The 26208-nt window shown below is 36.0% G+C and overlaps 1 long non-coding RNA gene across 2 annotated transcripts; it reads left to right on the forward strand.

The window, feature by feature from the left end:
* The first annotated feature begins 5561 nt into the window (after positions 1–5561).
* LOC110918642 lies at positions 5562–13891 on the forward strand. Of its 2 annotated transcripts, none has more exons than XR_004883195.1 (6): positions 5562–5692; positions 6170–6223; positions 9365–10215; positions 10652–10789; positions 12603–12656; positions 13578–13891. It is a non-coding gene; the product is annotated as an uncharacterized LOC110918642 (long non-coding RNA). The 2 variants fall into 2 exon arrangements; XR_004883196.1 differs by having other exon boundaries at positions 9365–9451.
* Positions 13892–26208: the final 12317 nt, after the last annotated feature.

Below are 26208 nucleotides of genomic sequence, written 5' to 3' on the forward strand. Positions count from 1 at the left end.
GGAAGGCGCCAGAACCACCAGACGGTTCTCTTTTTCCCTCTCTGAAGCTAAGCTAATAGTTGTGGATACCATAGAAGGTGGTTGCCGTTTTTCAAAAGGTGGTATCGTTCACAGCGTCGTCGTGTCCGGTGGTGGGGTTGGGTTTGCTTAAAGAAGAATAGAGAGAAAAGAGTGTGTAGGTGAAATCCAGTGTCCTCACTTGCTAAGGGGACTAGGGGTGGAATCACTAGTGATGGATTCTATCACTCCCACTCTCCAATCAAATCATGACATGTCATCAACCATATTTCTATCACTAGTTATATTAACAATTAGAGTATGCTCTTATCTACAGTAACAAAAAATGCCTTCATTTTAGAGATAATTACAGCAATCCCATTTCTTTAATTTCCAATCTTATTTTTTCACCAGGCAACAACAAAGAAAGAGGTAGGATTGGATGGCTTTTCTCGTGTCCTTTTAGTGTAGTTTATAATTTTAGTTCCTCGGGTTTGTAAACTTTATTTTTGGATCTGAAAGTTTTGTTTGGGTCTTTAAGTTAAATTTTTCGCTATAAATTTGAGTTTGTCTATATTTTATGTCAGTTTACAGTGTAAATTCGCATTTGTCTTTGTTTACATTTTACATTACGTGGCAGTAGAATTCGTGTTTTGTTTTACGATTTTTCTTGGTTTTTATCGTTGTTTGCTTACTTTATTAAGCATGGTTTTATGACCCCCGCACCCGCAACGCGGGGGTAAATCACTAGTTATTATTATTGTACTTACTTGATCATAACCCAATCTGGTCAAATGTAATGCAGATGAGAGTAAAATGATAATTTCCCTCTCAGCCCTTTCTATTCCCCCATTTATAACTCACACCCCCTTTCTTCAACATTATCATCAATCATCATCCAATCTATTTATAATCAACACCCCTCTTTCACTCATACAACAACCACAACATTATCATCAATCATCATCCAATCTATTCTAACTCTATGGATGTCATGAACTCATGGGATAACATTGTTAGAGAAATTATTCCACTCTCTGAAAAGACGGAATAATTGAAGAGAGTGGACAAAAAAAGAATAAAAATGCTATCAAATTTCATGGTTGGTGGAATCCGATCAATCATTCCACTTTTTGCATCATTTTTAAGTCGAATTCTATCCATCATTCTATTTCTGAATTTAGCATGATGGCAGATTATTCCAACTCCAACAGAATGAATGGTGCTGGTGCTGTTCTCTCGTCCCACTAAACCCAAAATGTTTTGGGCGATGATGATGATGATGAATTTGTGGTTGTTGTTAAGTGAAAGAGGGGTGAGGGTTATAAATGGATTGGATGATGATTGATGATAAGGTTGGAGAAAGAGCGATGTGGGTTATAAATGGGGGAATAAAAAGGGTTGAGAGTGAAATTATCATTTTACCCTCATGTGCTTTGCACAAGACAGTTTTTAACTAAGTTTTCTAATCAGGTTTGTTTTAAAAGACAAAACGTGCAAGATTTTGAAATATTAAGAACACCGCCTGTAAACTTTTGACCAAAAGGACAGCGCATGCAATTTAATGTAAACATAAAGAACAAAACTTGTAATTTACTCTAATATATAGTTTTTAATCATATTTAACAAAATCAATTATTTATCATCTCTATCTCTATTTGTGAAACCACTTTTTTTATATTCCACAACTCAGGCTGTACACTATTACGACATTTTTTTACGTTAACTATCAGGTGTATTCTATTTTATTTCTTGCTTATAGCTACAATAAGAAGCTGCATGCCATCGTTTTAAATTTATAACATGAGCTTATTTTATAAGATTCGAAATGCATTGAAGTGCAAGGCTTTAGGTTAACACTAGTAATTAAAACGACAGTTGTTTTATCTAACAATAAGTTGTTATTTAATTAATTAAAATAAAATGTAACAAAGAGATATACTCCATGTTAATAAGTTGTTTTACCTAACGAAAGTTGTTTTACCTCGCAGTAAGTTGTTTTACTAGTGTTGTACCTAACACTAGTAAAGTGTGAGGCTTGACAGATCAGAGGTAGTGGGGCGCGATAGGGGCATGTTTTTGAGCTATAGCGCCCGTAGCGCCCGTCACACCATTACAAGCGGCGCTATGGGGTGTTTTCTTGAGTCCAGCATTATCAACATAGCGGCATGGTGGAGGGTTTATTTCAAAAAGTGACCACTCGACGGTCATAAAGTTTAAAAAAAAATTAATTCATTTTCCAATCTATGAATACTCCTCATATCTCCCATTTTCTAAAATTCGTCACACTCTCATTCCATCTTCTCTACATTTTTGTATAAAAATCTAGAAATTGCTCCCATTTTCTTCTAAAAAATTGGGTTCCGAAGATTTTTTCACCCGAAGAAATCGCGGAGGAGGAAGAAGCGGTTACGAGTGCATGTACTCTCACGATACAAGCAATGGAACACGTTCAGCGTTCTCCTCCAAGCCCCATTTTGAGGCGCAGCTATATCTTGCGAGATCGTGAAGCCGTGAACGAGCGTTTGATGAAAGACTATTCTGATCCCACACCGGTTCACGGACCTAATGTTTTTAGACGGCGGTTTCGGATGAACCAAAGGTTATTTTTGCGCATTAATAATGATTTGGAAGCCAAGTATGATTTCTTTAAGCAAAGAATGGACGCGCGAGGATATTTAGGGTTCACCTCAATTCAAAAGGTCACTTCCGCTTACACATACCAGCCTACGGAAACACGTACGACATCAACGACGAGTACTTGAAGATGGGGGTGAAAACAACACGAGATAGCGTGGAACAATTTTGCTATGGTATATTTTTACTCAATTTTATATATTTATTTTTTTAAGTACATCACTAGTAAAACTTTTATATATGGGCAATGGTATATATCCGGAGTATTCGAATATTGTTAAAACATTTTCTGAAACGTTCGATGAGAAAAGACAATATTTTAAAAAAAACTACAAGAGTCTTCGCGAAAGGACATCGAGAGATGTTTTGGGGTTCTACAACAACGATGGCATTTTATCAGAAATTCTTGTCATATGTGGCATAAGGATAGAATACGAATGACCATGTATGCTTGCATCATTATGCATAATATGATCATAGAGGGTAATGGAAAAACGATATGCCAAAACTATATTTCGGAAGATGGAGTAGAAGGAACCCAAGCAACAATGGAAGAGAGACTCGTAAATGCTCAACTATTGCGATCTAAGGATATACATAACACGTTAAAGGCAGATCTGGTCGAGCATGCTTGGGCGATTCACCCAATTCGACATGATGGTGACGACGAATAAGATTCCGAGGAAGAAGAAGTTGAGGAATTCGAAGCCGGAAACTTTGAAAACATAGGTTTGGATGCTGGAGAAAACGAAGAGGAAGAAGGAGAGAACGACGATGAAGACGAAGAATAAATGTATTGTTTTTTTAGTGTAATATTTTTTTCATTTTATTTTAATGTTATTACTTTATTTTATTGTAATGTTTTTTATTTAATGGAATGGTTTTTAATTTTAAAAAGTTAGAAATTAATTAAAAAATTGAAAATTAATTAATTGAGTAATGATGAGGTAGGAGCTTTATGACTACGGGCTCTGGTGATATAACGCCCCATAAAGCCCCTGTGTGACGTGGCACGACACGTGTCACATAACGCCCACAAAGGGGCTACACATGGCCTTGTAAGGAGGTTACATTGAGAAAATGGATTATCAAGGTAAATATTAACATTCAAAAATAGCCTAGTGGCATTTTGTGGGTGGTATAAGGCTTTGAGACCAACAGATCTTGGGTTCGATTCTCACAAGTGGGTTTTTTCATATTTATTGGGTTTCCTCCTGAATTGGTGTATAGGCATTATGTCTGGTGGAGAAGGATATGATCAGGTGGTTCTACTGGTTGCACGATAATACTCCAGTAGTCCGTCAGTGAACCAAATTGGGTTTCCTCCTGAATTGGTGTATAGACATTATGTCTGGTGGAGAAGAATATGATCAGGTGCTTCTACTGGTTGCACGATAATACTCCAGTAGTCCGTTAGTGAACCAAATTTGCCGTTAAAAAAATATATCAACATTGAAGTTTGAATACACATAATTTGCCGTTAAAAAAATATATCAACATTGAAGTTTGAATACACATGTTTATTCATGACAAAAGTTATTGAAATCGTGCGCTCTCATGATGTATATTGTGAGGAAAACCTCTCTCTATAATTACATTTAAATTTATTAGAATATTTTTACATGACGTGATGAAAGACTGATTGTTAAAATGGTAGATTTGTACGTGGAACAATGAGAATGCGAAAATAAGTGAAGGAAAAAAAAAAAACAAATTCCACTTCTTTTGAATTTGAGTATGAATTTGAATTCAATTCATATATATACGAAGTTTTTTTTCTTGACTATTTATAATAAAGAAAGCACGAGTTGTTACCAACTCATGTGACTAACTAGTTATCACATTAATTTTTCTTTATAATCGTATTTAATTTCTTAATCGTCACATGGATCACAAATTGCTAAAAAAATCCTATAAAAGAGTCTACGTAATTGTTTTAGTCATTTAATAATAAATCGTTTTTCTCTTGAAGAGTCTCTCTCTAATTTTCTATTTCGCTTTCGCCTCATGTGATACGTGATGTATTGTAGTTCAGTCATGCCTTAGTTGGTATCGGAGCTCGTTAGCTTCCTGATGGCAATTATCAAAGGTGTTCAACAACCTCATTCTAATGGACAGAGGTTGGAGGTTGAAGAACTGTGGGGCGCGATGGAGGATCTCATTGCTAGGTTTGACAAAACCACCACAGAACTTGAAGAATTGTGTACTTCAATCGTAGGCAATCGTAATTGTTGTCACATAGATGGCAAATTACTAAAAAATCATATAAAAGAGAGTTCTATGTAATTATGTTAGTCATTCAACAATATACCTTTTTTCTCTTAAAGAGTATTAATATTTCTCTCTTGTTTTCTATTTTGCTTCCGCCTTGCTTGAGACGCGGCATATTGTAGTCCCGTCCTGCGTCATGACCTAAACCTATTCGGGTTCAACAACATGTCAATAATACTCCAATTTTCTCACAAATAGTTATTTTATTAAACCTATTTTAACTTTAGACGGTCCGCTTATCATTAATGAAATCCAAAAGTGGTCGAGAAAAGCTAAGAAAAAGTTTTTTTTCCTTGAAGATAGATTTCGAAAAGGCGTATGACAACATAAACTGGAATTTTGTGGTGGACATTCTTAGCCAAATGGGATTTTCTAATAGATGGTGCTTATGGATCAATGGTATTATTTCTTCGGCCAGGGCGCCTGTTTTGGTTAATGGCATGTAACACCCCAAAACTTGTTTAGTTTAATAATAGGTAAAAATAAACAAATAATTCAACATAGTAATGAATTATGACAAAAATGATAAGTTAGTATTGGGAAAGCCTAAGTTGAACACTTTTTCTAAGTGGAAGGGTTCAATGTGTAAGTAATAAACTAAATGTTTTAGTTAATAAACAAAAATTAAAACCAAACACCCATTTTTGGGTTCTGGTCGTTCGAGAAAGAGAGCAGGCAAAAGAAAGGTGAAACCCTAGCTTCAAGAAATCAAGAATCAAAGCCAAATACATAAGATAATCCGGTGCATGAACCCTCCTTGCGAAAATCTAACCCTAATTTGTTAGTGGTAAGTTTAATTTTCTGAATTTGATGATTTGTAGGATAAGGGGCTCGACCCAATCTCGAATTTTTGTGTCTAAATTTGAGAAATCTGAGTTAGGGTTACCTTCTAGACCAAGAATCATGTTTGATTCTAGGTTATTTGAAGGAATTTAGTAAAAACCCATTTTATGAATTTGTGATATGAAAAGGATGATCAATGTGATTATAGATATGTGAAATCTTGATGTATGGTGATGTTGTAATGCTTGAATTATAGAAAATTTATCTAGGGTAAATAAAGATATGAATGAGGATCGATTGTGGAATGAACTATATGATGAACTAATGGAAATTCATGCCTTGTATGTTTGTAAATAATGCTTGTAATTATGATGAACACCAAGTGTTCGATGAAATGCTTAAAAGAATAATGTATATGATTTGAAAGATGAATGAATGAAATGTTGGTGTACTAAATAAACGAATGAATGTGTAATTATAGGTGTGAAGGAGGAAGGTTCCAATACTAGGAAATCGGAAGGTTCACAAGATCGAGGTACGTTAGTGTACACTTTATGTTTTTTTTTATGTTGTCATATGAATAATAATCTCTAATGTATTAAATTGTTATGTTGGAACCGTGAGCGTTGAGATATCCGATTTGTTGAAAGTAAAGTTAGATCCGTCATAAGCGGATGTTGAGAAATGATTATGATACGAAAGTTAATGCATCGTACCCGGTACTTTTAGTCGAACCGGGTATGGAAAGCTATGTATGTTCGTTACATACAAATAAACCTTACTTAGAATTTTGTTATAACATCTTAATTAACTATTGTCAAAATGTTATGGTGATTAGTAAGTAACTAGCAAATCCCTTGCGGATTTGGTTGTTATGGATGTAATGATAAGCTATGCAAGTCGACAAGTTCTAGTTGAACAAGTCGAGTAAGAATAAGCTACTACCCGTTTTGAACGGGTGGTCATGAATGCTATGACAAATGCTTGAAGTTTAATCCGTTATACGGATGGAAAGGAAAGATTTATGTTGAAAGCAATAAACCCAATTAAACGGGTCGAATGTGTATGCTTAACTCTCTATGAGAGTGTCTATGCCAAACCCAATTAAACGGGTCGAATGTGTATGCTTAACTCTCTATGAGAGTGTTTATGCCAAACCCAATTAAACGGGTCGAATGTGTATGCTTAACTCTCTATGAGAGTGTCTATGCCAAACCCAATTAAACGGGTCGAATGTGTATGCTTAACTCTCTATGAGAGTGTTTATGCCAAACCCAATTAAACGGGTCGAATGTGTATGCTTAACTCTCTATGAGAGTGTTTATGCCCAACCCAATTACTTGGGTAGTCGTATGCGTAAAAGAATGAAAGTTCTTGTATGGATGGAGTTAAAACGAAAGAATTATGATTTAACTAGTGTGATAACTAACCTTTTAAAATTTGGTTGTTAATGTAGGTAAAACTCCACTTTAGGCGAATTGGAGATATGGAGCGAGCACGTGTCCATGCTTTATTATACCAAGCGCTTCCGCTAGATATATGCACACTTTTTGGGTCCGTGTCTTGTTATTTTGTTTAATCTTGTTAGAAGTCATACACTTAAAAACTTGTTGTCTTCGTTTTGGGAAGTTTAAAGTTAAATGGGTCGTAGATTGTCGTTAGTTTAATAACTTAAAAACAGGGGGCATGCTCGTTTTACGAACGGGTCATGCCCAATTTTTGTAAGAATTTCGTTATGTATTAAATTTTTGGTATGTTGATGTCTTTAAATTATTTTTATAAGTAGTTTATTTTATTACGGAAAAGCGGACCTTACAAGTTGGTATCAGAGCCTAGGTTTGAGGGATTCGAGCTTTTGACACGATGCTTGAACTCAAACCGACGGCTCATTCGAAAGTGTGCTCGCTCCAAGATCGCCAACGAGGTAACAATTTAAGTTCTTGATGAATGCAAGTATATGTAATGTGCTTGATAAATAAAGTTAAGTTAAGTTAAGTATGTGAAGAAATAATTATAGAGGGCGAAACGATGAATTCCAGGGGCTGTAGGGCTGGAACCGACCCGAAAAATGATTAAAAAGGCCTAAAACAAGTCTGCAGCGAATTCAGCAAATGGGAGGCCGTCGCCGACGGGCTTCTGGCCGTCGCCGACGCCCCCCTATTTTGAGCCGACGCCTTATTCGACTGCTTACGGGAAGTGTGGCCGACGCCACTTTACAGGGCCCGTCGCCGACGGGGTCCTTGGGCGTCGCCGACGGGTTGTGTAAAGGCAATCTGCTGAAAAATTTTGTTTTTCACATTTAGAGTTACCGGGTTATCCGAAAGCCTATTTAATGATTATGTAGGGTCCATATAAGGCCTAATAGATGTATGTAACCACAATTAGTGGTTACGATGGAATGGATTCGAAAGAGTCGAAAGTGATGAATCAAATGACAAGATAAGAGTTATGAAATTTAAAAGATCAAAAATTGAAATGTAAGAATGTGAATTAAGTAAATGCAGACTAATGAACCATTATATAATGAAAGGCATGTAATGGTGTGAAAAAGAACGACACGAAATAAATGATGGAACGTGGAGAATTAGAAACTTGAAATGCATGATTACAAATGTTGTAATCAAAGGTTGAATTATGTGTTATATTGAAAGCTTGTGAATTATAATTTAAGTTCCCGTACTTCTTAGAAATGCCCGTTTTATGTTCTTGTCAAGTTATTAGAAGATATAATAAGTTATGTAAAGTTACGTAGACCATTAGCGATAAAGTAAAATTTAGAAAAGTCGAATGTAACGTATGGAATGGCATGAAATGGAGGACGAATGTATAAAATGAGGTTGGAAACGTGTGATAATGAATAATGAAGGAAGTAAATGTAGACTAAAGTACTTGAATATGTGAAGGAACCTGATTTGTTAATAAATGAACAACAAAAAAAAAATGATGATGAATGATGAGATTAATGGTGGAAATAAATTGAAGAATGTGAGTTAGATGGAATTCGTATGAGAATTCGGATAAATGTATGCTTTGATCAAAATTATGCATCAGAGGTTAGTACCCCGTGTTTGGAATGGTGTGATACTTATGCGTATATAATGATTTGCTTTAGTATGATTAAGAGGCGAATATGTGCTAAAAGTGAATCATACGAGCTTATTAGTAAAGGATATGTTGAAATTATGTTATATAGTTGCTTCGAATGAAATTTGCTATTTGTAGAATCATGAAGCATTAGCCATTAGCATGTGAAAGTACGTGAAAGTGAATGCATATATGTGTATCGTTTGGAGGATTACGTAAATTGTATGTATGAAATGCGAGGAATATTAATATTACAGTCTATCATATTTAGATGATTACATGTTCAAAAGTTTGAAGTGTGTAAGCAAGACAGTTGACTATCTAAAAGTCAACAGTATAGGGATATCATGAAATGGTCATCAGACACAAATACTAAAGTAAAGAGTTAACGTATTATGTATTAAGTGATTTACGTGTTATGCTTGATGATAGATTAGTAGCATGGATTTGAAATGAGATAGCTATTAATAAATGTCTGGTTTATACGAAATTTGACTAACGAAGGTCAATTAACGTATGAATAGAAAGAAAATGAATAGTTGTATGTATGCTCACATAAGCTAATAATGTTACGAATGTAACAATATGCAAGGATGGAAATCTCGTCAGTTGATTCAAGTATGGATGGCAAACGGGGTAAGAGGAAGCAATGAGGCAAATATGAACCTGAACACTAAAGGTAAGTGATTTTGCAATCACTTCAAATTTATCTACATGAAGGTGTATACATGTTTGCATATTTGAAATCAAAGTGAAATGTATAAATAAATTAGAAATGTTATGGTACGTTTTGTTGAAATTGTTGGCATAATGTTAAACCGATAAGACCTCATTATAAGGGTAAATCGGTCATAAATTTTAGTTGAGAAATTCTAAGACGGGAATGAAAACTTGGCAATGTTGATGAAAGGTATGGAAAGAATATTAGTCGGGATGTTAGCTAAAGACATTTCGTAAAGATGATTCGAATTGAAAGTAAGTACAACGCGTACAACAATACTTAGATACAATAAGTACTAAGTGTGATTAATTTTAAAGGGTCAAATTGTAGAAGACAGTAAATAATAATTACTTACAATTGCTAGAAGTATTACGTAAGAAATGACATGGTAAATGATACGACAGAAGAACGAAAGGTACAGATGAAAATGCTAGAATCTGAGAAATGAATTCAAACTGGTAAGAATGAAAGGTAAGTAATTAAAAGTTCGAATCCGTAAGTGAAGACGGATTGAACAAGTGAGAATAAAAAGTAAGTACCAAACTCAAATAAGTTATACGGGTCAAATGGCGATCGCCGTTTGAACCCGGTATTTAATGTTCGGTTTGTCAAGTTTATTACTTATAGGTGAGCATGATGTAGGGGCATGCATTGTCACAGATTGGAAAACATTAACCATCGCAAAGTATAAATAACGAGTCAAGGGTTTTGACCCGCGCCAGGTACGTATAAAAAGATTATATTTTTAATAAGAGCTTAGGGCTCGACTAGAGAATGATGTGTCAGAATAGGATAACTGATACCCATATGTAAGAATGTATTTACAATTAGACTTCTGAAAAGTCAAACGAAATAAATGAAGTCCTTGCAATTATGCGAGTATAAGGTACGAACGTGTACCTCGATGCAACCACAATAGGTAAGGGGGCGTTAGTCTGATCGTGAAAGGTCAAACTGTGAAAGTTGACGAAATAACCAATAAAATGAAAGGATAGTATGTAAGAAATGGAATGTATGATATGTTATAGCATGTACGTAAGAAAATTGTGAAAGAGCCAATAGGCGAACAAATACCACGTAGGACGCAATTATGAAAAGTTATGTGCTAACTATTTATTCATAGATAAATATAATGGAATTCTTCGTGTGAGATGATAGTAATGAAGCTAGTGGAAGGATGCTCACGAGTGGGAGCATATTTTATGAATGAATGAGACCAATTCTGGTACGGGAGGTACATATAAAGAAGCGGATCAATCCGGCACACGGATAACTGACTTATGCATTGAAGGCGAGGTTAGTAAAATGTTTAATTCTTGATTAATGATTAAGAATCTATAGATTTAATTGTAAGTATGAACAAAATGAATGGTAGAATAATTATAGTATGGTATACAAAGATCGACCTGTAATGGTCAGCGTGAGAAGGTTTGAATGTCGTTAAGAGGGAGGTCTAAAGGCCTTAAATGAAAGTTTGAGCTGAATTGGTTAAACGCTCGTATGGTGCTCATACACAACATACCTAGTTGTATCATAAGTAGTTTACGCAAGGAGCTAATAATAAAGTGTGCAAAGGATTAAATTTGAGGCTAAAATCAAACTTGTAATTAGTTCAAGCGACGGTAGTAACCGTAGAATGATGCTTTATACTCATATTAAGTATGAAAAAGTAATTAGGAAGTGGGTAGCTTTGTATTAGTACCACTAAGTCATTAAATGTTTATAGTATACGTAAGATGTTATGCTCAGCCCTCCTATGAACAAGAAAGTAATTAGAAGAACGTTATTAATGGGATAATAGGGTTTGCTTATAATTACAATAATGAATTATATCGTGCATGATTCGTGTGCAGAATGAAATAAATCGATTTATTTATATTAGTAAATGTATGAATACGTTATGCTTATTTAGAAAGATAGAAACAAGTCGTAAGCATAAGCTTGTACGACCAATAGTATACATTTTGAATAAACTTCAATGAACGAACTGCCAGTGATGAGGTGTGCTAGGAACTAGCATTATAAAGTGAAAACGACACTAATAAGAGCTCTGGATCAGATTCTGACTTATATGTGATTATGAAAGTAATTTACTTGATTTAAGAACGGAGGGACAATGCGTACAAATACGTTTATGCAAGAATGAAACTCTGGCTAAGATCCCGAATGCATCTATGTTGTATTAAGAGTCTTGAATGAATAGATGAAAAAAAAATAAGAGTAGAAGTGGTCTAGTTGGAATGAGAAAGGTTTCGGGGACGAAACCTCCTTTAAGGGGGGTAGACTTGTAACACCCCAAAACTTGTTTAGTTTAATAATAGGTAAAAATAAACAAATAATTCAACATAGTAATGAATTATGACAAAAATGATAAGTTAGTATTGGGAAAGCCTAAGTTGAACACTTTTTCTAAGTGGAAGGGTTCAATGTGTAAGTAATAAACTAAATGTTTTAGTTAATAAACAAAAATTAAAACCAAACACCCATTTTTGGGTTCTGGTCGTTCGAGAAAGAGAGCAGGCAAAAGAAAGGTGAAACCCTAGCTTCAAGAAATCAAGAATCAAAGCCAAATACATAAGATAATCCGGTGCATGAACCCTCCTTGCGAAAATCTAACCCTAATTTGTTAGTGGTAAGTTTAATTTTCTGAATTTGATGATTTGTAGGATAAGGGGCTCGACCCAATCTCGAATTTTTGTGTCTAAATTTGAGAAATCTGAGTTAGGGTTACCTTCTAGACCAAGAATCATGTTTGATTCTAGGTTATTTGAAGGAATTTAGTAAAAACCCATTTTATGAATTTGTGATATGAAAAGGATGATCAATGTGATTATAGATATGTGAAATCTTGATGTATGGTGATGTTGTAATGCTTGAATTATAGAAAATTTATCTAGGGTAAATAAAGATATGAATGAGGATCGATTGTGGAATGAACTATATGATGAACTAATGGAAATTCATGCCTTGTATGTTTGTAAATAATGCTTGTAATTATGATGAACACCAAGTGTTCGATGAAATGCTTAAAAGAATAATGTATATGATTTGAAAGATGAATGAATGAAATGTTGGTGTACTAAATAAACGAATGAATGTGTAATTATAGGTGTGAAGGAGGAAGGTTCCAATACTAGGAAATCGGAAGGTTCACAAGATCGAGGTACGTTAGTGTACACTTTATGTTTTTTTTTATGTTGTCATATGAATAATAATCTCTAATGTATTAAATTGTTATGTTGGAACCGTGAGCGTTGAGATATCCGATTTGTTGAAAGTAAAGTTAGATCCGTCATAAGCGGATGTTGAGAAATGATTATGATACGAAAGTTAATGCATCGTACCCGGTACTTTTAGTCGAACCGGGTATGGAAAGCTATGTATGTTCGTTACATACAAATAAACCTTACTTAGAATTTTGTTATAACATCTTAATTAACTATTGTCAAAATGTTATGGTGATTAGTAAGTAACTAGCAAATCCCTTGCGGATTTGGTTGTTATGGATGTAATGATAAGCTATGCAAGTCGACAAGTTCTAGTTGAACAAGTCGAGTAAGAATAAGCTACTACCCGTTTTGAACGGGTGGTCATGAATGCTATGACAAATGCTTGAAGTTTAATCCGTTATACGGATGGAAAGGAAAGATTTATGTTGAAAGCAATAAACCCAATTAAACGGGTCGAATGTGTATGCTTAACTCTCTATGAGAGTGTCTATGCCAAACCCAATTAAACGGGTCGAATGTGTATGCTTAACTCTCTATGAGAGTGTTTATGCCAAACCCAATTAAACGGGTCGAATGTGTATGCTTAACTCTCTATGAGAGTGTCTATGCCAAACCCAATTAAACGGGTCGAATGTGTATGCTTAACTCTCTATGAGAGTGTTTATGCCAAACCTAATTAAACGGGTCGAATGTGTATGCTTAACTCTCTATGAGAGTGTTTATGCCCAACCCAATTACTTGGGTAGTCGTATGCGTAAAAGAATGAAAGTTCTTGTATGGATGGAGTTAAAACGAAAGAATTATGATTTAACTAGTGTGATAACTAACCTTTTAAAATTTGGTTGTTAATGTAGGTAAAACTCCACTTTAGGCGAATTGGAGATATGGAGCGAGCACGTGTCCATGCTTTATTATACCAAGCGCTTCCGCTAGATATATGCACACTTTTTGGGTCCGTGTCTTGTTATTTTGTTTAATCTTGTTAGAAGTCATACACTTAAAAACTTGTTGTCTTCGTTTTGGGAAGTTTAAAGTTAAATGGGTCGTAGATTGTCGTTAGTTTAATAACTTAAAAACAGGGGGCATGCTCGTTTTACGAACGGGTCATGCCCAATTTTTGTAAGAATTTCGTTATGTATTAAATTTTTGGTATGTTGATGTCTTTAAATTATTTTTATAAGTAGTTTATTTTATTACGGAAAAGCGGACCTTACAAGTTGGTATCAGAGCCTAGGTTTGAGGGATTCGAGCTTTTGACACGATGCTTGAACTCAAACCGACGGCTCATTCGAAAGTGTGCTCGCTCCAAGATCGCCAACGAGGTAACAATTTAAGTTCTTGATGAATGCAAGTATATGTAATGTGCTTGATAAATAAAGTTAAGTTAAGTTAAGTATGTGAAGAAATAATTATAGAGGGCGAAACGATGAATTCCAGGGGCTGTAGGGCTGGAACCGACCCGAAAAATGATTAAAAAGGCCTAAAACAAGTCTGCAGCGAATTCAGCAAATGGGAGGCCGTCGCCGACGGGCTTCTGGCCGTCGCCGACGGGCTTCTGGCCGTCGCCGACGCCCCCCTATTTTGAGCCGACGCCTTATTCGACTGCTTACGGGAAGTGTGGCCGACGCCACTTTACAGGGCCCGTCGCCGACGGGGTCCTTGGGCGTCGCCGACGGGTTGTGTAAAGGCAATCTGCTGAAAAATTTTGTTTTTCACATTTAGAGTTACCGGGTTATCCGAAAGCCTATTTAATGATTATGTAGGGTCCATATAAGGCCTAATAGATGTATGTAACCACAATTAGTGGTTACGATGGAATGGATTCGAAAGAGTCGAAAGTGATGAATCAAATGACAAGATAAGAGTTATGAAATTTAAAAGATCAAAAATTGAAATGTAAGAATGTGAATTAAGTAAATGCAGACTAATGAACCATTATATAATGAAAGGCATGTAATGGTGTGAAAAAGAACGACACGAAATAAATGATGGAACGTAGAGAATTAGAAACTTGAAATGCATGATTACAAATGTTGTAATCAAAGGTTGAATTATGTGTTATATTGAAAGCTTGTGAATTATAATTTAAGTTCCCGTACTTCTCAGAAATGCCCGTTTTATGTTCTTGTCAAGTTATTAGAAGATATAATAAGTTATGTAAAGTTACGTAGACCATTAGCGATAAAGTAAAATTTAGAAAAGTCGAATGTAACGTATGGAATGGCATGAAATGGAGGACGAATGTATAAAATGAGGTTGGAAACGTGTGATAATGAATAATGAAGGAAGTAAATGTAGACTAAAGTACTTGAATATGTGAAGGAACCTGATTTGTTAATAAATGAACAACAAAAAAAAAATGATGATGAATGATGAGATTAATGGTGGAAATAAATTGAAGAATGTGAGTTAGATGGAATTCGTATGAGAATTCGGATAAATGTATGCTTTGATCAAAATTATGCATTAGAGGTTAGTACCCCGTGTTTGGAATGGTGTGATACTTATGCGTATATAATGATTTGCTTTAGTATGATTAAGAGGCGAATATGTGCTAAAAGTGAATCATACGAGCTTATTAGTAAAGGATATGTTGAAATTATGTTATATAGTTGCTTCGAATGAAATTTGCTATTTGTAGAATCATGAAGCATTAGCCATTAGCATGTGAAAGTACGTGAAAGTGAATGCATATATGTGTATCGTTTGGAGGATTACGTAAATTGTATGTATGAAATACGAGGAATATTAATATTACAGTCTATCATATTTAGATGATTACATGTTCAAAAGTTTGAAGTGTGTAAGCAAGACAGTTGACTATCTAAAAGTTCTTGTATGGATGGAGTTAAAACGAAAGAATTATGATTTAACTAGTGTGATAACTAACCTTTTAAAATTTGGTTGTTAATGTAGGTAAAACTCCACTTTAGGCGAATTGGAGATATGGAGCGAGCACGTGTCCATGCTTTATTATACCAAGCGCTTCCGCTAGATATATGCACACTTTTTGGGTCCGTGTCTTGTTATTTTGTTTAATCTTGTTAGAAGTCATACACTTAAAAACTTGTTGTCTTCGTTTTGGGAAGTTTAAAGTTAAATGGGTCGTAGATTGTCGTTAGTTTAATAACTTAAAAACAGGGGGCATGCTCGTTTTACGAACGAGTCATGCCCAATTTTTGTAAGAATTTCGTTATGTATTAAATTTTTGGTATGTTGATGTCTTTAAATTATTTTTATAAGTAGTTTATTTTATTACGGAAAAGCGGACCTTACATGGCACCCTGACTTTCGAATTTAAATGCCAAAAAGGAATGCGCCAAGGGGATCCTATTTCTCCTTTCATGTTTGTTATAGTGATGGAAGCTCTTTCGTGCATGATTAACAAGGCTTGCGGTTTGGGTATTGTTCGTGGAGTTAATCTCCCCAATGATGGTCCTTCGGTTTCTCATCTTTTTATGCGGACGGCGCTATAATTCTCGGGGAATGGAGTAGGGATAACATCACAACGTGATTAGAATTTTGAGACGCTTTCACGTTTGCTCGGGCCTAAATATAAACTTCGGTAAGTCCAATCTTTTCGGGATTGGGATGGATTTTGGGGAAATTGAGGAGATGGCTGCCTTAGTAGGATGTAAAGCGGATTCCTTTCCTTTCAAGTATCTCGGCTTAGCTGTTGGGGTGAATATGAATCGGATTAACAACCGGAGGCCGGTGTATGATATATTTGAGAAACGTCTTTCTTTATGGAAAGCTTCGTTTCTCTCGATTGGAGGTAGAGTCACCTTAAATCGGTCCGTTATCGAGAGTCTTCCGACGTACTTCTTATCGCTATATCGTGCCCCCGTTAAAGTTGTGGAGGATTTGGAAAGTTTGATAAGAAGATTTCTTTGGGGAGGAGCTACTTTGGAAAAAAAAAAAAAAGCTTCATTGGGTCGCGTGGGATAGGGTTGCATCCCCAAAGAATATGGGTGGTTTGGGTCTTCATAGCCTTAAAGATGTGAACAAGGCTTTGCTTTCTAAGAAGGGATGGAGATGCAAAACCGAAAAAGATAATCTTTGGGTTAGAGTTATAAAGGCTATTCATTCCGGGGGGTCCGATTGGGATTATTTACCGACTAAAAAGACCTATGGTGGAGTTTGGAATAGTATTGTTTCTGTTCTTAAGTAACCGGTCGTGGGGAATATTTCTTTACGAAGTTTGTTCAAAGGCGTGGTGGGTAGCGGTGAAAGTATCATGTTCTGGCTTGATCCGTGGTTTTTTGAAGTCCCCTTGAAAGATAAGTTTCCGGCCCTGTTCCATTTAGAATTGGTGAAAATGTGTGGTGTTCGAGATAGGTTAGAAGGTGATGGTTTGTGGTTGTGGAGGCATGATCCTGATTCAGCTTCGGAAGGGATCGAATGGCAATCTCTCTCTTCGGCTTTGGGCGGTCAGGTTGTCTAATGTTCCTGACAGATGGAAGTGGGTCGGCAGCGGCTCAGATAGCTTTTCAATTGCGGCGGTGGAAAAGCAGATCGTTTTAGATAAGGATTATAGCAATCGGTATGTTATGGATCGGTGTAATTGGGTTCCGCTTAAATGCAATATTTTAGCGTGGCGGGCGGATTTAGAAAGAATTCCGACTGTCGAGGCCTTAGCTAGGAGGGGTGTCTCGGTTGCAGATGGTGGCTGCTGTTTCTGTAACGCCGGTCCCGATTCGGTGTCGCATATATTCACGGCTTGCCCTTTTGGCATTGGGTTTATGGGAAAAAATTAGTTTTTGGTGTCGGGTGATGAATTTCTTTGTGTTTTCTTTTAGAGACTTAATTGAAATTCATAAGCTCGGAAGTAGAAGGAAGTCGGAGAGATCGGCGTTGCAAGGGATTATTCTTGCTGCTTGTTGGCTTTTATGGAAGGCTAGAAATAACCTTCGGTTCAACGACAAGAGAAGCAACGTGGAAGAGATTTTCAGCGAAGTTAGGGCCACTAGTTTTCTTTGGTATAAACAAAGAGCTAAGAAGGGTTTGTTAGTTTGGACGGATTGATATGAATTTGTTAATATGTAGTTGTCTTGTGTGTTGTGTCCATCCCGATTTTTAAGTTCGGCGTTTTTAATGTAGTTCTCTTTAAAAAAAAAAAAAAAAATCTTTTGTACTTGTGTTCTACCTAGTTAGTGCACCATGCACTAAGTGCATGTGGTGCATGTGTCCAGCAAATTCCCATATGATGAAAGGCCACCCCTACCAACATGGAATCATTATTCCTGAATAGTTAGGCATGAATGCAATTAATTCCCATATGATGTGTTTGCTCAAACAAAATCATCTTTCCCACTCACTTTTAATGAAATTTGGACTGGGGGTTGGTGACAAGATGAGATTTAACAAGACACTAATATCTGGATATATGCCATTAAAAAAAAGCCCGTAATTTAAGGATAGTTTTTTGCTGAATTATGATTTTTGTGGCACTCTAAAAGTATATCAAAACACTAGTCGTTGCAATTTAAGATATTGGGTTAGTTTTTTTTTTTTCTTGCGGGTTCACAATTTTTTATGAACATCTTCAATAACATCTTTTAGCCGAAACTCTCTTGATGTCAACGTTGGGTGTAGCTTTAGTAAAACTTTGCATGTTAGATGTATCATGGTGAGACTTTTATTTCTTTTCAAAACCTACCAAATAAAAGTTTTAATCTTTTCTTATTACTTTATGGCATTGCATGTGCTTTAATGCATTCAACAAAGCTGCCAATCTTGATGTAAGAGGACAACCAGTTCTAAACTTTATGTACTACTTGGTAATATTTTTTGCCTCGTTTGATCTTTTGGATTTTTAGTTCTATAGTTGAACATTTGGTAAAAAAGTTTCATTAAATTCAAGCCCAATACACTTTCTTATTTTTCATAAACATGACAAAGAACGACACCACAAAATAACCACAAACAAGATCAAACATGCTAAGAAGTTTAATAATTAATAGATTCAATCATCTTCAATTACGCTGTATAGAAAGTAGCTTAACTTAACTAGGGTAAACTTTAATGAGAGATCTTAACCCTAAAACTAGAGTTATTTTGTAATCACCAAAGCCAGCATTAAGGAATAGCTTTGGTCACCAAACTCATCATCCTCATATCCAATAGAAGTTGAGTCTTGAGTAAATCGTTCTCTCCTTCGTGTACCTTCAAGACCATGTCTATAATAATCAACTTTCCTCCATTTTCCTTGCTTGGAATTGCTTCTCTACATCGCTTCAGTATCTTCATATATTCCTCATCACTCCAGTCATGTAAAATCCACTATTTTTCATAGAAGACAACATAAAATAGATTGAAGTAAGGTGTTCAAAAGAAACTATGATTACATCAAAATAAAACAACAACAACGACAACGACCATAACCAGTAAATCCCTCAAATAGCAAGCTAATGATAGGGTCTGGGGAGAGTGAGATGTATGCAAACCTTACCTCCATCCCTATGGACAGAGAGACCGCTTCCAGATAGATCCCCGACACTAACAACAAGACATAGACACGATCAAATAACAGACCTAAGGTTGTGGATGGGTAAAATAGTAATGTGGAAACATACAAAGAAGTCATAAGACCACAAAAATTGCCATAGCTGTAGAAAGATAATATAACAACCCTCCTAGAACTCTTAATGTAACCCTAAATGTCCTAAAATATACCCCGTATGCGAGAAACGAACCCAGCATAACCTAATATTTATAAAAACCAAGAAAAACAAAATCTGGGAGCCGCTCGCGGGGCGTGACTCCCTTAGCCATCATGGTCGCGGGCCGCGACTGGCCTGGATTGCTGGACATGGCATTGCGCCACGTGTCCTAACATGTGTCGAAGCTAGTGTGATGACCGGACAAGGCTAGAGCCTAACCTACCTATCTCGCGGGCCACGTAAAGGAAGGAGGTGTGCTTCGCGAGCCCCGAGCCGCCATACTTCAGGCCTATAAATAGGGGCGATCGGTTCATTTGCAATTCTCTTTAAATTTTTGTAGCAATTATAATAATCGGGTATTATACCTCTATAAAGCGAAGCTCTGCCTCGTTGTAAGTATTATTACCCTGCTGTTACCCTACACGATCGATTTAGGGCTCCGTAACGTATGTCAAGGCTCTGCCTGACTCAGTCGTTAGAGTACTGTCTCGTGTTACACCCAGTTGATTTAGGACTCCGTAATGCATGTCAAGGCTCTGCCTGACTCAGTCATTGGAGTTCTGTCTCGAGTTGTACGGTTAATGTGATTTGGGTTATTTTACTAACACGTGTGCATTGTTTAATTTTAATAGATAATAACCAAGAGAATCACCAGGAAGCTATAGTAGTATCACCTAAGTAAACAATGTGAGTACATTCTCTTTTTCTCACCGTTTATGAGTACATTCTCTTTTTGTCACCTTTTTAAAATATATTCTTGTGAGTCAAAATGTTTTACCAAAACCTCAAATGTTTTCAAATACAATTACAGTGATTAAGCCTTTGTAATTCTACAATTGCTGCCGGTATGTTGGGGTTTTGTATACAAAATGTGAAAGACGTTACCACTGGACAAAGAGTTAGCCAATGAGTAATATGACCCACAAGTCAGGTGTTGACAGTCTTGAATGAGTAATTGTGTAGATGTAAACATTGTAATTGCCCTTAATACTGTAATGTGTAAACAACTGATGCTTTACAAAATGGAATGTACTTGCCAGTATTTTGCTAATAAAATGTTTATAAAACGTGTTTCAGGTAACAAAATGTGAAAGCCAATAGAAGCCAGCTGGAGAGCACTGAAGGCTTGGAAAAGTGGCAATAAAAGTTACCTAAATAAAAAGGAGTTTTTGTTTTCAATAGGGTTTATCCCTGCAAATGTATTGTCAAATGAACTTGGGTTTTATCCAAAATCCTTTTTTATAAAAAGCTTGGTGTTTAACTTTGATAAAAATATTTCCTAACTACGGTCCTGATGTATTACGCTGCCAAATTAATAAACACCGATACCACTAATCTGGATCTCGCGGCGCCCGCTCTCAGGCAGGGGTCGGGGGGTTGCGACAGATAATCACATGCAAATAGGAACTCTAAGTCCCTATCATGTATCGGATAAGATACAGATGGGAGATTGAGATGGTTTGGACAAGTCAAGAGGAGATAGTTGACAGTTCCAGTTAGAGCAGTGGAACCCTTGACTGTGGAAGGGAGGAGAATTAGAGGTAGTCCCAAAATTACTTGGGATGAGTGGATTAGGCAGGATTTGGTAGAGTTGCACCTCTCTGCACCTCTCTCCAAACCATCTCAATCTCCCCTCTGTATCTTATCCGATACTAGTCACTCCTAACCTTTCCTTAAGAACTTCATTCCTATAAAAGAGAAAAGGATCCCTCGTTACCAAGAAAGTCAGGGTATGATCAACTAGACTTTCCTATGAAAACTTTGAGTTTCCATCAGCAAGAAATATATCAAAAGTTGTAAGGGAATTTATAAAAAGAGGATTTGAATTAAAGAAGGAAGCCAAGAAAGAAGATATAGTTGACATTATCACAGGAAGACCTGTGTCCCCAAACTCATCTGCAATAACTCTGGTCCTTGCAAATCCCCTGGTCTCAAAATTTTTAAATGGAAATCAAACAAAGATACCAATGAATTAACTCTACTCAGGGCCAATGGGGAGGTGCAAAAGATTTCAATTAAAAGTGCCTCAGGACTAAGAATTGAAAATCTGCAAGACCTATCAGTCATCCACTATAAAGGGATCCAGAAGACACTGATTCTCTGAACTTTGAATTACAATTTAAAGGACAAATCAGATAACAGTTGATGAGAAATAGAAATTGATCAAATAAACACCTATTTTGGCATCATATGTTCTAGGGGGAAATTGTTGGACCTACAAAAGAACAGATGATATCCAAAAGCCAAAACATAACTATAAGATCGAGAAATAAATAATTGATGAAACATTTCTGCTCCCAAAGATAGTGAATCTTGAACACCTAAATCAGAGCATCTGTTGAAGATAAGCAAACATTTGTTCAAGCCTTGGAACCATTATTCATGAAGAAACAAGGTCTGTTCAAGCCTAAAGTTTGTTAAAGCAAAGGTCTGATGAAGAAAACCAAACATCTGTCTAGCCGAATAGATGTTTGGAACAAAGCAACAGAGGATAGACTAAACAATTGTTTCCAAATGTAACAGTACTTGCTTTATACCAGTGTTTAGCATAGTTAGATCAGATGTTTGATTTACACAGATGTTTGTAACATTTGTGGAATCTTTTCTGTTAGGAATGTTAGATGTCACTATCAGGGTGATGTCAGTCAATCACAAATAGAGCTTTCATACTTAGTATAAATAGATCTCGCTTGTTAGAGAACTATTTCATCACATCAAACATTCTCTTTTGTACGAATAGATTTGTGAGTGATCAAGCTGAGGGGGAGATTGTAGAATCATTCTGTAATACATTGGAATCTTATGATTAATGAAAAACAGTTGTTGATAATATCTTCCTACTTGTGAATTTTATTAGTTATTACAATCACTTTTGCTTGTTTTATATGAATTATCTTACAAGTACCAAAATAATTTCTTTCTACTTGTGAATTTTATTAGTGATTACAATCATATTTGCTTGTTTTATCTGAATTAATTTACAAGTATCAAACTTAGATACTAACAGGCGAATAATTAACAGTGAAAATGGGCACCCTCTTAAGAATTTAAAAGTCGTGTTATCATAAGATTTATCATGTGTGGCATGCTCTCTAGGAAAACTTATTACTCGGCCCTCAAAAACTAAACTAACACAAGAAAGCCCCTCGTTTTTGGAAAGACTCCAAGGGGACATTTGTGGGCCAATACATCCTCCTTGAGGTCCATCCCGCTATTTCTTACTCTTAATTGACGCCTCATCGCGATGGTCACACGTGAGTCTTTTAGCTTTTCAAAATGTAGCGTTTGCCCTACTATTATAAAAAGAAACGAAAAGAATGAGACTGTACGATATAAGGCACACGTTGTAGCATAAGGGTTTTCCCAAATCCCAGAAGTTGATTATGAGGAAACGTATTCCCTTGTAGTGTACGCGATAACCCTTAGATTTCTAATTGGCTTTGCAATCTTGGAAGGACTTCAAATGAGACTTATGAATGTGGTCATTGCACACTTATACGGGACACTTGACAATGATGTCTACATGAAAATTTCTAAAGGATTAAAAACGCCTGATGCATTAAAATCAATACCCCGAGATATGTGTTCTATAAAGCTAAAGAGATCTTTATATAGTCTCAAACAATCTAGTCGTATGTGGTACAATCGACTCAGTGAATATCTCAAAAAGAAGGATACAAGTCTGATGTAATCAGCCCATGTGTCTTTATAAAAAGATCACACTCAAAGTTCACTATATAGCGGTCTTGGTTGATGATATAAACATCATCGGAACTCCTGAAGAGATAGAAAAAATTGCTAACATATTAAAGAGAGAATTTGAGATGAAAGACCTTGGTACAACAAAAGTATGTCTCGTCCTACAGTTTGAGCATTTTTGTAACCATACATTCGTCAACCAGTCAAACTACATCCAGAAGATGTTAGTACGGTATAATATGGACAAAGCTCATCCGTTTAGCATACCCATGGTTGCCCGATCGCAAGATCCACATAAGGATCCTTACCACCCTCAAAAGAAGGTGAAGAAGTACTTGGTCTAGAAGTATCGTACTTAAGTACGATTGGTGCTCTTATGTATGTTGCGAGAAACACGAGACCCGATATTACATTCCCGGTACATGTACTAGCAAGATACAGTTTGAATCCAACACGTAGACAATGGAATGGAATAAAACACATATTCTGGTATATTTGTGGGACACAAGACTTAGGTCTTTTCTACCAGAAAGATCAAAAGTCCCAGCTTGTTGGGTATGCCGATGTTGGATATATATCAGATCCACATAAAGCAAAATCTCAAACAGGTTATGTATTCACATATGGTGGCACAACAATTTCTTGGAAGTCAACTAAGCAAACAGTTACAACAACGTCATCAAATAATGCCGAATTGATAGCACTATATGATGCAGGTCGAGAATGTGTGTGGTTGAGATCAATGATTAATAACATACAAGAAGCATCGGATTAGAACAGATCAAGAAAGAGCTGGCGATTATTTATGAAGACAATGTTGCTTCCATAACTCAGATCAGAGAATGTTATATCAAGGGTGATCGAACAAAGCACATCTCACCGTAGTTCTTCTCAACATATGACTTGCAGAAAGAAAGGGAAATTTATGCTCGCCAGATCAAGTCAAGTGAAAATTTAGCTGACCTGTTCACGAAATCATTACCTAGAAATAGCTTCGAGCAGTTATCACACAAGATCAGTTTTCTTATATTGAAAGTTGTTTGTTGAATTCAGGGGGAGAATTACACACGTTGTACTCTTTTTCCTTAACTAAATTTTATCCCACTAGGTTTTCATAGTGAGATTTTTAATGAGGCAGCATAGCTGTTCCAGTAGTATCAATCTCTTTATTTAGGTTTTGAAGTACCTATTTAGCATCATCCTAAAGTATGTTGTTAACTGTGTATAATGAATACTAATATATCTCTAGGGGAGTGTTAAGAATGCAGATATATCTTTATTATCCCCCCTGGTTTATCTCAAGTTAGCTTGACTATATCTTTATGCCAATGTGTATATACGTCAAAGATCAATGAATGAATGTGACAATTCTTAGTTTCTCACTTATTTTATATCATGTATATAAATATTTCTTTTTGAAGAAATGAGGCCTTATTATCTGTTGGGCCCCAATCTGTAGCTTGGGTTGCTACAATAGTGAAGCCGGCCTTGATCAGGTCACAAGTTTGGGTTATTGGTTAGTATATTAGATTCTTTTGATTTAGTTAGTTGAATGCATGGGAATAAAAGGGTCACGTAAATCGGATGTTGCATGGAACCTTAAACTAAGTGTTTTGTAGTTCTATATTTTGTTTTATTTAATTAGCTAGGCTTGGTAAAAGGGTTTGAACGAAAGTGATGGAAGTGTATGTTTAGGAGTGGTGCAAGTTGGGAAAAGAAGTTGTCATGCCTTGTACCGGATCCTTCCTTTGGTGGAATTAGTATTTTCTTGTGTATTTTCTGTTGGAAACCAGGTTTTCTTCAACTTAATAAACAATAGATTTAACAAGAAAAACTCTTTGATTATAATTGAAGGTATATGTTAGTGCAGTAGTGTCTATCGCCTCCGTCAATCCAGTTCGTAGCAGTTTCTGAAGAAATATAGACTTTATATTGTAAAAAGTAGGGAAAAGGCAAGGTGACAATATTGTAATTAATGAGTTTTTCTCATTAAAGCCCCTTGGCCTATAAATAGAACCCTTAGGGTTAGAGATTAGTACTTCTGCTCATTTGGATCTTTGGAGAGCTTGGTGCTTAGAGAGAGAAAGTAGAGAGATAAAGTGGCAAGGTGGTTCACGGTTCATTTGTACTTTTCATATCATCAATCGAATCAACGATTATATTACGTCTTGTGTGTTCGGTCACGTTCGTGTACGGATTCCGCACGTTACACGAGTCGGTTCGCAATCGTTACGGAGTCAATCCGATCCTACAAGTGGTATCAGAGCAGGAGCTCGATTGCACGGATCAATCGTACAAGAATTCATCAGATTCAAATCAAATATCGCATCAGATTTGCTCAATTTCTTCATCTTTTCATATCTTTCACTTCTTAACTGAAAAACGCCAAATTAAACAAGATTTTACGGTTAAAAATCGTTGATTTTTTGATATGTTGTGCGAAAACACTTGATCTACAAACCTACAAAATTTCAGAACTTAATTCTAAGCGGTTTAAGAGAAATCTTAAATTTTTTGGTTCGAAAAAACGTGAAAGATGTTGACTGTTGCTGTTAATATTCAAGGTGATGTTCACCGATCGGATGGCAATCCGATCGGATGACCACCCGATCCGTTGAACACTAATTGTTAATTTGATAAGTGTCAAAGTCTCGGATTGTCACCCAATCGGGTGACCATCCGATCCAACATCTCCACTCGATCGAGTCACTTGGTCAAACTTGTTTAAAACAGTTTTGTCAGTCAACTTTGTCAGCGGTACATGTGAGACATTAATTGCAATCGGTGTGACTTATAAGTCAATGTTCTTTGTGATATATCGGATAGTCTATCGTCGGGCAACTCACTCGATCCATTGCATGTGCATTTAAAAAAGATGTCAAACTCATTTAATAATTGATTGTATCAGTCCATTTTAGCGGCCCATGTGTTGAACGGTCCAATAGGATTAAGAATTGAATATCAAATGTCTGCCATTTCATGTATATTCACGTGTTTTAGTTGAGAGGCCCAATGAAGCTTTATCACTAAATGAATTTGTCGACCATCTTTATTGAAGATATCATATGTTCACGTGAATTAAAGGTGTTGTCAGATTGCATGTGCTTTATTTGAAATTCATATT

The sequence above is a fragment of the Helianthus annuus genome, chromosome 16, assembly GCF_002127325.2.
Source record: "Helianthus annuus cultivar XRQ/B chromosome 16, HanXRQr2.0-SUNRISE, whole genome shotgun sequence".
Classification (NCBI taxonomy): domain Eukaryota; kingdom Viridiplantae; phylum Streptophyta; class Magnoliopsida; order Asterales; family Asteraceae; genus Helianthus; species Helianthus annuus.